Source organism: Thunnus maccoyii, chromosome 3 (assembly GCF_910596095.1).
Source record: "Thunnus maccoyii chromosome 3, fThuMac1.1, whole genome shotgun sequence".
NCBI lineage: Eukaryota > Metazoa > Chordata > Actinopteri > Scombriformes > Scombridae > Thunnus > Thunnus maccoyii.
The window spans coordinates 3127243-3140796 of record NC_056535.1 but is presented as its reverse complement, the minus strand read 5'-3'; the positions used below and the strand labels follow the sequence as shown (position 1 = coordinate 3140796).

At 39.2% G+C, this 13554-nt stretch overlaps 2 protein-coding genes across 3 annotated transcripts in view; one reads left to right on the top strand and one right to left on the bottom strand.

Annotated features, from left to right (window-relative positions):
* The window catches only part of lhfpl4a (LHFPL tetraspan subfamily member 4a), a 50303-nt gene that overhangs the window by 17937 nt on the left and 18812 nt on the right, over positions 1-13554 (top strand). The window lies entirely within an intron of this gene.
* Positions 1-13554, bottom strand: part of mtmr14 (myotubularin related protein 14) — a 68892-nt gene that overhangs the window by 52930 nt on the left and 2408 nt on the right. Inside the window, exon 2 of the mRNA XM_042406162.1 lies at positions 4578-4663. The gene's annotated coding sequence lies outside the window, so the exon portion shown is untranslated. The remainder of the gene's footprint in view (positions 1-4577; positions 4664-13554) is intronic.

Below are 13554 nucleotides of genomic sequence, written 5' to 3'. Positions count from 1 at the left end.
TAACAATATCAAGCTGAAATCTAGATATAGCAATATGAAAGTCGCATGTACATGTATGTTCTATGTAGATTCTTAGCAATATGACCCCACACATAGATACAGTAATATGACAGGAACATTAGCTATACTCATAGCAATATTGAGACAACCTTATCCACACGTTTAGCAATAATAAAGCAGGAATATAATTGCAACAATAAAGTAACAATTTATATACTGTATCCATGGGAACAGTGAAGAATCATTATCTTGACACACTAAATTTGTTGGAAAATTACTAAACTACTAAATGATACATGAAAATACTGTTAAAAGAGTATCTGGGTACATGGTAACACTGCAGAAATATTATCCAAACACCAAGCAACACTGAAACAAAATTATTCAGACAAACGGAAAACAAACATTGTCTAGATGACTGAATGGAAAGCGTTGGTGTCCACATATGGCAATGCTCAAGCAACCGCTTACTGTCCCTGAAGTCAAAAATCAAGAGAGCAACATAGCACAACCGATATGATGCAAGCTGAAATCTCATTAGAAATGGCTCAAGTTATTTTGCTCTAATGAGCCCTTCACTGTTTATTTTCTGAAGTGACCTGAGACATTTGTGACGCTGACTGTTGATTCTAATCTGGTGTTTGCTCCAGGGTAGATGATGATACATGAACGAGCTGCTCTGTCTGTCTGCAGTCTTAGACACAGTTCACTGGACCCACTGAATCCAAACATTACATAAAGACGGTATATACAAATGTAATGGCCTATTTTGGGACTCCTGCAACTCTGACAGCATTTTGGATGTTTTTTGCTGCCACTGCATGTCCAGTCCTGACCCCCATAAAAATAATGATGCTGAATAATACCATTCATGTTCTATAAAGACACAGCAAGGAAGGTTGCATATACAAATATACAGTATGTGTGTGCATGTGTGAATGTGTATTGTCGGCTCCATCCACCAGGCAGCATTGTGTTTATCTCCTCCATGACACAGAAGACTAAGAGCATCTCTAGTGCTTGACATTTGTTGGAGTGTGTTAGCTGGACCAACATGGCTCACTCTTCCATATTTTATATGACACATTTTAAATCACAATTTTTATTCAGTGTAGATCTGTGGACATCCAGTAGAGTAAATAGTGCACCGGTGATGAAATACTCAGTCATTGAGGCCATGGCACTGTTTCCATGTCAGCTGGAAAATGTGTCTTTGCACGCACAGTTTCATCAAGAACTATGCAACAGCACTGACTGCATCAGTGGACAAGGTCTTCCACTGAAGGAGTGTGTAACCATTCATTTCAACCATGAACGTTTTGCATCAAGTGGCACCATTTACTCAGACCGAATAGCAATACAAAATTTAGTTTAAATTAAATTATTTTAGATTTAGAAGTTAAAAGTTTATTCACAAAGAAGGTAACATTGAAATGTATATTTGGCTCTCTGTAGTAAATACCTACTTATTTGGAATAACCTTTAAGGTCCTGGGTAGATATTATTCTTATGGCAAATTAGATTCTCCCTCAGGCAAAATTATCATCTGTTGTCATTACTAAGTTAATAGGGTGAACAGATTCCAAACCCCAGGCCTCATTGCTTTAGTTTAAGTCATAATTTGAAGAGAACTGTATATTAAAAGAGCTTTGGGGCAAGTGGTTCCCTACACCTTGTAGGAGTGCAGTGAGGACAAAAGTGCAGTTAGAAGCAAGAGACTGAACATCAACGTAAATAATAATGCCAGCATTCTTTTTTTTTTGTCAACAAATTCCATATGAAAGGAAAAAAGAAGGCCAACATAGTGTTTGTCTGTCTCTTAATATTTTGTAACTTCCCTATCCTGTCTGTGGCAATCACCCCCGAGCCAAAATTCGGCTACAAATATAGAATTTCTTTCTTTAGGGCTAGCAAACATTATTCAAACAGGAGGAAATGGTGCAGTTGTTGGATACTATATTCAACAGTGGATTAAGCTACATTTGGTGCTTCATTGTTGTTCTTAGATTTTTGTGGGATTTATTGACAGTAAGAAAAATGCACAATACCACCAGACTTATCATTTAAGAGAAGTTTAATTCTCTTGGGAAAAAAAAAACTACAATAAGTAAGGGGGGAAACATATAATAGAAAAAAAGGCGAAGTCAATGATTATGCAGGTATGATAAACTATTAGCTGAAAAATCCTGATGGAGTTAACCATCCCTCTTGTTTGGACAGGAGAAAGCATAGAAGCATAGCTCCATGACAGCCTCTAACAGCTGCAGGATCAGCACCTTGGAGAGCTCCACTGACTTGGACTCACTGATGCTCACATTTAAAAGAGGAAAAGCATTGTTGCACTGATGTCTGTGGGCTGAATATTTCAGGTCTGCTGAACTTTACTACACCCAATTGAATTGTAGTGTATGGTGAAATGCTATACGTCACTGGGTTGGGACAGAGAACACATTCATTGTGAGATGACAATAGGATTTTCTACCTGTGTGTAGGTAATTATTTGAGGGAAAGTTAGAGGCAGTTTCAAAGAAAAAAAATCTGCTGTTGATTTTTAATTGTTTCGGAAGGCTCTTCATTTAGTCACTTCACAAGGAGTTAGTGGGGAAATTCTCTATAAAGCAGGTTATAGAATAACACAAAATAACACAAAGGGTATAGAATAACAAAAACTTAGATGGAAACTCAGACCAAATCATTGGCATAATAATCTGGCTGGAGCTTGATTGATTGAACTGACTGAATTAGTCAATGAACACCTGATAGATATACAGTATATAGGAGCAGAATGCATTTAAAGTGTCCAGAGTAGTCTATGTCAACCTGTGTGTTAATTCATCTTCCTAATTTTGTCATATAAACTCAGAATAGCAAAACATCACAGCAGATTTGGAAAATGTAAGACATATTCTTTAAACAGGATGTAACAAGCACATTTCTCGCTCCATATTTATATTCTGGGGCTCTACTGGAATATCTTTGCATGATTTCTAGTTTAAAAAAGACTCCTTATTTATCCTATACTGAGCCCACTCAGTTCTGACAGGCCAGTTTAAGGAAGCTACCCTTCGACAGACTTCTGCCTACATAAACAAACAACATTAGTAGGACTTGACTTATATTTTCTCATTTTTTTACCTGAAATGTCAACTTCTCAAATACATCCATACATGTTCGAGCCAGAATCAGATCCAAAATATGAGAGTGGACAACACAAACAACACATGGAAAAACCCTTATGAACCTTTTAGTTAAGCAATAGCCATTCAGTGTATCTACATTCTGTATTTGTCTCTCTGCTTAGTAGTTTTCATTATTACTGGTGGACCCTGCCAGTCCCATGTAGATTTGAAATGCGCACTCATGCACATGGGATTCAGGAAAAGATGCATGGACATGCTGGAAATGAAGCGGTGCAATTTGATCATGAGTTCAGTATGACAATATCTGACATCATTGTTGTCTTCTTTATTAAAACGTGATACAATGAATCCTCTCTGCTCACATTTTGTTTCACTGTGCTGTAAACAGATGCATGAGTTGTTCTTCAGTTGCATTTCAAGGTGTGTTTGCTGCCCTCAGTGGTCGATACACGTGTTATTTCAAACTCAAGCAACCAATAGCCACATGTGTCGCCAAGTCAACCAGCACTCAAATCTTAAAGATTATGACTATAAACATCTGGGCTGTGTGTAAAATCATTTTTGTCCACATGGGATCAGATATTAGAAGTGTCAGAGCACCTGCTCTACATGCTCTCTCCTACACACCAGGGCCACAGTTGGCATACTGTCTGTGTGTGTACGCCTGTGTTTGTCCTGAGTGTTTGCTGTGTTTTGGCTGTGAGTATGTAAACTGCTGCTGTGTATTCCTTGGACTTCCTCCCATTCATGTGACTCATCTCATCAACAAACACACACACACACACACACACACACACACACACACACACATACACTGAACACCCTGTGCAGTGTCTTCATATCTGTTTATTGTCTCTGTGTCTTTCTGTCAGAGCAGGGGCTGAGAACTGGAAGGCAGATATATATTTTAGCCACTCCAGCCCCCTACATCGCCATCCCTCCCTCTAACAAGTCCATCCAGTTGCCACAGCAACCCCACCTCCCTCCCCTTCCTGCATCCGAATCCCTCCATCCTCTCATCCTCATTGCCTTCTCCTCTCTCTGTCTCTTTCACCATTTATCCCTCATCTAGTTCTGTCAGCCTGGTTTTCCATCCAGCAGAATTCCTTGTCCTCTGTTTTTCTCTCCTTCTCTCCTTACTTTTTCTCTCTCTCTTCCTCTACTATCTGCTCATCTTTCTTTATATATTTTCCCCTCATTCATCTGTAGGCCGTGTCGTCCTGATAGTTGTAGGAGCACTGCTCAAGGGATAATTGGTTGTATCGACCAAAGCTGCATGTGTCACAGTTGCACTAATTGAGAAGCCAGACATGCATGCAAATGACACACACACACACTTACTGTACATAACTCTTCCCCCCCAACTCACCTCTCTCTTTCCACAGGTCTGACACTCACACACTCACACTCACACATACACTCACACATCTAACATACCTGAATCTGTTTTGAATCTGTCTATACCTCTTCCATCTGGTGAACAGTGGTCCATATGTTGAGCTGATATCGCCATCTGGCACCATCTGTTGGAGAGTCAAATAAAATCACAACCAAGCATATGTTTATACTGGCATTAATCATAATAGCAGAACTCCAGTGTGTTTCATATGAGACAGAATTACACAGATGTTTTCTTAAAACACAACAGACAGGAATTCATCCATTATTTTTATTTTTATGATGATTTTAACAAAATAGATGGAGTGGTCCAAATCTGTCCATAGAGCAAAAAACTGTATGCAAAAATTTGGCAGAATACTAACAGATGATCATAATTTACAACTTTTGATGATGTTAGACAATAAACAAGTGTATGCTGTCTGGCACTGTAGATCTTTGAGGATCAAGAAACACATAACACATGTACACCAGTACACTACAGATCAATACAGGGATTAACTTGATGAGTACAATGTAATTATCACAGATCATTTTGAAAGGCACTGATTAACAACTTATTTTGTTATTGAAATATAAGGACATGATGACAGCTGTGATTTAAAGGTACCCTGTAGTTTTTGACCACTAGTAGCACTATTTAGCAATGTTTTTATGAGTGGGTATGTGGCAAGGTTGCTCCACTCCGTTTTCACTGGGTCCTTGTTCCCAACATTGCTAGTGTTTTGTGTATTAGATCACCAGTTTCAGACCAATGTTTTTGTTAATTTATCAGTCATGTTTCACAAATAATGGAACACAGGTTTCAGTTGAGTATTTTGTTTCACAACGTTATATTTTGTTGAAGGGCTTCAGTCCTGTTGTGATTTTTTTGAGTTTTGTGATAGTAGGGGAGATCGTCTGTTGATCAGTGATAGTGACAACAGGTGTGCATAATTAGCTGCACTTAGTGAATCGATTGGCTCGGTCAAGTTGAGGTAGGAAGTATAAAACTGTTCTGTAGTAAATGACATTCTGTATAATTTGGTGCTCTCTTGGCTGTGTGTGTGTGTGTGTGTGTGTGTGTGTGTGTGTGTCCATAGGAAATGTCAGCAGTAACAAAGAAATTCTACATCAATGTTCTATATGTTTTGGAAGCTTTGCTCACCCTGTGTTTCATTTTTGTCTGTTTCATTAGTATTTTTGTTAACAAACAAAACCTGTTTTTGCACATATTCCTGCCTGCTGACCTGCTTCTTTAACATCCATTTTAACCTTTATATGGTGTTCGGGTCAAAGTGACCCATTTCAAATTTTTACTAAAAGAAAAATAATTAACATTAACATTAATAATAACTTATTGCCTTGACTTATATTCTGTGAAGAACCTGTAAAAGAAAAAAATCATTGAGTACATATGCAACAATCCCTCACACATGTATGTCCTTCATACAATGTTCGGGTCAATTTGACCCGCATACACACAGACGCTCAGACACACACTCTCTCTCACTTCACTCACTCACTCACTAATTTTTTTTTAATCAAGATAATAGGTGTTTTTAACAAATACAAGTAGAAAAACACATGACTACCTATCTACAAAGTCTGTGTGGTATCCAAAATTATGTGGACTGGAAAAAAAGGCAAAACTAGTTAGTAGTGTATAAATGTAATTTTTAGCAGGATCGCTCAAAACAAAACCATAAAATTATGTTCCATAATTAGCCTTTGTCAGCCTTTTGCTAAGCAGTATGTGTGTTAACAACTAATTAATTGTAGCTGATTTTTTGCAGAAAGATAGTTTTGGGTTTTTTTTAAAAAAAAGAAGTAATCAAGGCACAAAGGATCTCAGGGAACAAGAATTAAAAGTTCTGAGAGATGTGTTCTAGCACTATAACTGGCTATCAAAAATATAAATTGCTTGTTTATTTCTTGCCTGTTAGTGTTTGTGTTTGAGATGGTGGGAACATGTCTGTTGTCTGCTGTGTTGTTTAGCCTTGAATTAACAGAATCAGTTAAGTCATCTGCTCCACCTCCTCACAGTCTGTCCAACCAAACCTTAATTAATGCCTCTGAAATGCCAAAGCCTCAAGGGCATCTGGGAAATGCAGTTCTTTTCAAAGCTGAGAAAGGAGAGGAAAAAATCAATAGCACAACTGTGACTGTTATATTATTATATTTGGAGGGAGCTGCGCTGTAGAACTCTCAGAGAGACAAAAAGAAGGCCTGTCAGAGAGCGCTCGTCAGTTGTCAAGGCAGAGATTTTTCTTCTTCCTACTTTTTCTTTACAGTATGTATTTCTTGTTTTGAGCAATAGTATCCAGCACACGAGGTGTTCAGCTTGGCTACAGGTTTCACCATTACAGACTGTGAATGGCTCAGCACTAATGGTTTGACTTAATTGAATTATGTTTGTTTATGCGTGGTGCAGTGAGTCAATTGGATTTTCTTATGAGGAGTATCAACTTTGGGAGGGGTGGGGGGAACATGGGCATCGGGGCATTAATAAGTCTTTCTCGAATGATGATGTGAAGGTGATCATTTTCTAAACCCTGGGAAATTTACTCTTAATGTAGAAGACTAGAAGCTGGAAAACACTAGTGGCCCCTTGTAGTTGCAGTGTTCATTACACTCCACAATACAAGTGTTAGAAGGTTAAAACACACTAATGATTTTTAGAATATAAGACGCTTACTGTGGTGAGGCTAAAAATGTTAATTTTGAACTTAAGGTAGCATGAGAGGAAAGGCCACAGGTGCCTGATGGGCTCATGATGCTTTCTGAGCCGATCTACACATCATATCCTCTGTGGTTGTGTGCACACTGATGTGAACATACCCGTACTCTCATCCATACAGGAGTTGCCATTGCACTCTGGCACTGCAGTTTGTGCTGTGAACAAATCTACAGCAAGCAGACTGGAAAGCTCCCCAGAGGGTTAAAGTAACACCATGTATACCCACAGTTCAAGTTCACCACAATGTTTTGTTTTTATTTTTTAGCATGGCTCAATGGATAACAATGTCACTCTGTCAGTTGATCCACCACTTGGGTTCAGGCTGAAATATCCCCACAGCTGTTGGATGTTGCCATGAAATTCGGAACAGACATTCACATCCCTCTCAGGATAAAATAACTTTGATGATCCCTTAACGGTGCAGTGTGGAAGGTTTACTGGCATCTAGCAGTCAGGTTGCAGATTGCACCCAACTCCTCCTCCCCTTCCAAGTGTGTAGGAGAACCTACAGTGGCCGCAAAAAACACCGAAGGCCTTCTCTAGAGCCAGTGTTTGATTTGTCTGTTCTGCGCTACTGTAGAAACATGGTGGTGCAACATGGTGGGCTCTGTGAAAGAGGACCAACTCCCTATGTAGATATAAAGGGCTCATTCTAAGGTACTGAAAACACGATTCTTATTTTCAGGTGATTATACACTAATTAAAACATACTTATGAATATTATATAACATTTCTGCCAAGTCCATTCTGCTAGATGCCACTGAATCCTACACACTGCACCTCTAATGTTTCATTTAGTGCAACATTTAAGTCAAAATTTTTGAAGTTGTCGAATACTTTGGTTTATGACCAAATACCTGCAAAACTTATGACAGTGCCATCAGCCTCAGCTCTACTTTGCATTTACTGCTAATTAATAAATGTTAGCTTGCTAACATGCTAAACTAACATGCTAAACTAATGTGAGCATTTAGCTAATGTGTATTACTGCAGTGCCTCACAGAGCCTCTAGCTGTGGACTGATGAAACGTTGGTTGCACATATTGTCATAGCATGACACAAAGACACTGTTACCACAGTTAAAACAGCGGACTTCAAGATGACAAAAAAATATTCTTCTGTGTGACCACCAGACAATTACAACTGTAGCCAATCATCAAAAATGAGCTGCACAAAATAACTTCTTCATCATTATTTACAGTGAAATGTCCTTGTGACGACTTCTGCCTCTTGTCGATGCCAGGATGTGTGGGTAGTGGAGGGCAGTGCAAGCTGCTCAGGAGAGCATAGCTCAACTCTGTTGAAACAGCCTGTAGTTGTCTGGCTTGAAGTGGCTCTAGACCAGAGTGTTGGAGGATTGGATGCATGGAATACTGGAACCAGTTGACTGACATCACCATCCCTATGCTCTGTTGCAATTGGTGCAAAAAACTTAAACTTACAAATCACTCTGAGGTTTGTTTGTCATTTATGAGAACATGTCTCAGCTTTATCACCACTACTGCAGATTCCATTAAGATGGTTCATTAATTGCTCCTGACTCACATGCACCACAAATAAAATGTGTTTTTTCATTTCCAAAGCATTGCAGCTCAAACCACCCAAAGCTAGAAATCTTGTCTTGTGACACTCATTAATTCTAATTGTGTAATTTGTTAAACTGAGCCTGATCAAAAAGGATGAAGAATTTAGGTGATGGAATATAAAAGGTATATGGAAACTGATGGATCTTTATGTAGACAGGGTATTGCTTTCTTTTGATCAATTATGTCAGAGATATCAAATCCCTAAAAAACACTTGATTAAATATTTACAGTTAAAAAGCTAGATGTCATCAAAATATGAACGGATAATGTGGATACCACCTTTATCAAATTTGAGGAAATAACACTTGCAGGAAGGGCCACATATCTAAATATTACTGCATATTGGTAAGTGCTTGGAAAATGGATACAAGACGACATTGATGAGACAGAATGGCATGATGCTTGTTTAAAAGCCCAAAAACAGACAATAAATACAAGATTTAAATTACTTCAATATAAGTGGTTAATGAGAATGTACATAACTCCTGTCAAGCTTCATCATATGTCTGCTAATATTCCAGATGTTTGTACTAAATGTCTGAAAGAGAAAGGTACTCCAATTTACTATCTATGGAAATGTCCAAAGATCCAAAATTTGTGTAAGGATGTTATAAAATGTTTGTCAGAGATGTTTAATACCGGAGTCCCTTTAAATGTCAAACTTTGTATGCTTGGAATATATCCAAAGCAGTTTATACAAACATCAAAACAGACTAAACTTCTTGACTTTGGACTTCTTCAAGCCAGGAGGGCTGTTGCACTATGCTGGAAGAGTATGTATGCTCCATCGCTGAGAGTGTGGATAAGGGAGCTTTCGGATTATAGCGGGTCTGAAAAGACTAACTTGGATTGCTAAGGGCAAGCAGAAAGATGTTGTACAGCTCTGGGAGCCATACATGAATATCATGAAAGATGGAAATGTAGGCTTAACCTGAAAGGATACAGAACAATACAGGGAAACATTTCGTCTTATTTGTATTCTATCCGATATCAGTGCAAGTTGAGTATGTGTGTGTGTATGTGGGCTTGTGTGTCTGTGTAATGTATGTATTTCTGGTCTCAAACTGTTGTATTGTTACTGTATGTTTCTTTGATGGGATGTCATAATATAAGAAAATGACAAACATATTGTGGGGGAAAAAATATCTGTTTAATTTCATAGACTACAGTTGGTGGAAGCATGTTGCTTTGGTTTGTTTGTGGTTGTGACAGACAGGAGGCAGGACTTCATGTGACTGGTTTTATTTTGGAATGATATGTTTACATGCACACAAGAAACCAGGTTATTTGCAGCTATCAGGTTAAAGCAGGAAAATCTGCCCTAACCTCTAACATACACTGGTAGCATGGCTCTGTGGATGGCAATCCACAGAGTCACCTGTCACCTGTCTGTCGGTTGGTCCACCACTTTGGTCCAGACTAAAATATCCCTATCCAGAACTACTGGATGAATAGCCATGATGTTGTGTACAATTCATCCAATTCATGGTCCCCAGAGGATGAATTCTACTGACTTTGGGGATGGAGACCTCTAGCACCAGCCTCATAGAGCTGCTATGGCTGTAGACTCTTATGCCTATGATACTGCAGGTGTGTGTGTGTGTAGAATGTGTCCAAATTTTTGTACACTCTTTGGATTTTGGATTTAAGGGGTCATCTCTCTAGCTTTGCTTTCAGAGGCTACTAGGATGAGAGTTTTGAAATGCAGGCTTTTAAGGATGCAGCCCCTGAAATAGGAGCTGCTTCTAACAGTAATGGTGTTAATTAATACCTAGAAGAGTTTGTGAAAATGAAAACTACATTTACCATAAACGCTGCTGATCCCCCCCCCCCCCCCCCCCCTCCACATATTGGAATGAGAATGTTAGAACTCTGAATGTTTTATTTAAATGCTTGAGAGGAATTGTGCCCTATTCCTGTTTTGTGTCATGTGAAGCAAAATGATTTTGTGATATGAATGTGGTCATTGTTTACTGAAAGCTAAAATGCTACACACTTGAAGATACAAGAGTCTGTTCATGCTGATTGATAATGCTGATTTTGTATGGAACATGGAGGCAATTGAAGAGTTTTATACGGCTTTCTTTTAGTCGAGATAATAAAGATCATGCTAAGCTTGTCTGTGTGCTATTACTGTCATCTATCACAGCAGAGAGAATGGCTGTAATAAACCCCAGTGTGTGAGGGAAGGGTTGAGTGGCTTTAAAAAAAACCTAAGTACTAAGTACTACTTCAAAGTATTGTGCTTCAGAAATGGGATCAAGTCACTGCTGATCCACAAACCCAGGCCACACACAAACACACACACACACACACACAGAATTTCCTTCTCAGACGGATGAACTAACTTGCAGACAATCCTTAATTGATTCTTTCTAGCGTACATGAGCACACACAGCCACACACACAACCACGTGCGTGCATGCAGGGAGCAGTGTAACCTTCCCAGCATCCCTGACACAGATTTAAATGAGGCTCAATGAATTATTAAGAGTGAGTCTTGTTCACTTCTGTCAGCCAGGCAGGACTAAAGGAAAACCACAGGGAACACACAAACTCTTCACACCACATTAAAACTGCTGTGGCCGTTTCGAAAGCACTGTGCAGAATCATTTTTTTCAGTGTGCCAGTAAACAGAGACAACACAGTTCAGACTTGTATAATGTGCATCAAAAGGTGGAACATTTTCAGCAGCTTGTGACACTTAGCCAAACCTCACATGGGTCAGTGCTGCAGGGAGTTTGGAAATCTGAACAGAGAGCAAAACATGCACTCACCAGTGTACCTGCTCTCTATTTTTGTTTACCCTGTTTCACCATCATCGCTTCTTTATCTCCCATCTGTGAACCTGATTACAACGATCGTTTTGAATGCAGAGCAGTTATAACGTGCAGTGTTTACTACATTGTCCTTCATTCATCGTATTTCATCCAGTTTACAGCTGTGCTAAATTATATTTTCATCATAATGTGAAAGGTGTAGCTCATAGTGATAAACCATTAAAGATTTATCATTGAATTCTGTGATTTTCCTCAACATTTTAACACCTTTCAGCTCATTGTTTTGGTTTTTCCCTCAAGAGACCAAAACAGAGCTAAAAGGAGACTTACGATCAGATGGCCAGACACTCAGAATGAATGCTAATGTTGCTTCATGTCTGCTGGATGTGTAAACAGTAACAGCACCATGGCCAGAGGAAATATTCATTTCTGATTGGATGGCAGCTGCTCAATGAAACTGTATACCAAGACATCTCAGACATGCAGCAGTTCAACAGATTAATCATTTTATATCACTGCTGCAAGTGACCAAAGTGTTAATGTAGTGCAATTAAGTGATGGTGAAGATATTTTACCATATTATACAAAATAAAGTAGGAGAAACACATTTTTTAGATTTCAAATGGACTTGTGAGGTGTCAAAATATTCCAGTCAAAAATGTGTTTTGCTTATTGTTCCATATTTACTGTATTCCATAGTCTACAAAGTACTGTGGGACATATAGTGTGTGAATTATGTTTCAGGCCAGACATCATCCTTAGTGCATTTCCATACTGCAGGTCTGTCCACTTTAGCATAAAGTGGATGAACATTGATTACTGTAAACCCTGCTGCTCATGCTCAGACACTGGAGGGATTTCCTTCCTTTCTCTGTATTTACATCAGCTGAAACCTTCCATTCTGTATGTCCCTACACACTGACCCTATACGTCAGCTGAGTTTCATCTGGTGTGTGTACAGCTCTCAACAGTATTAGTGGTCCAGTAAATGAGGCATTCAGGGACCCATCTGTCAGGGCCAGCCTGGCCTCAGCTGGACCCTCTAGACAGCAAGGGACCACTCAAGCCTTATGGGAGCACACACACACACACACACACACACACACACACACACACACACACACACACACACACACACACACACACACACACACACACACACAGTTTTTAAGCACAGAATGAAAAAAAAACTTTTATGTGCCAAATGTGCACAAACACACAAAGACTGAGGCCCTCTGATATAATGTGGGTGTGTGTATAATACACTTTCCAAAGTGGAAAGCCTCTCTGTGCAGAGGAAGTTGTATCCCAGGGCGCTGTAGTTAATGTGAGCATCAGAGGGAACCGAGCTACTGCGCTGTGTGTGTGTGATTTTTCAGGATTTCTCCCACTGTCTGTTTAATTGCAGCTGAGCTGTTTGTTTGATAATTAGCTGGAGGAGCCCAGATATTCAATTTGGCGCATCAAGTCTTCAGTGATTACAGTTTATTTTAAAGGCAAACAAATCAAAATGTGTGTGTGTGTGTGTGTGTGTTTCTAGACCCACATGTAGTGCCCACAAGAGCTATAACACAAGAGCAAACTTCTAAGCACAACATATGAATGTAGTTTCTACAAGACACTTGTTCCCACAAGTTTCTCTTATTGGTGTCGGAACAACAAATCATGGAACAAACTATACTAACAGGATTTCACTACTTTTTCTCATTCTTTACTTGAAATGTCAACATTTCAAATCCATCCATTCATGTTCACGCTGAGTCAGGTTTGGACAATGTGAACAACACATAGAAAAACTTCAGCAACAACCTCAGCAACCAAGGCTAAGGCACAGACGGCCGTTTACGGACATGTGCGACGAGCCGATGTCAGCATCCCTGGGTTTTGACTTGCAGTGAGCATTGAACTAGGCTAGCTGTTCCCTCTGTTTC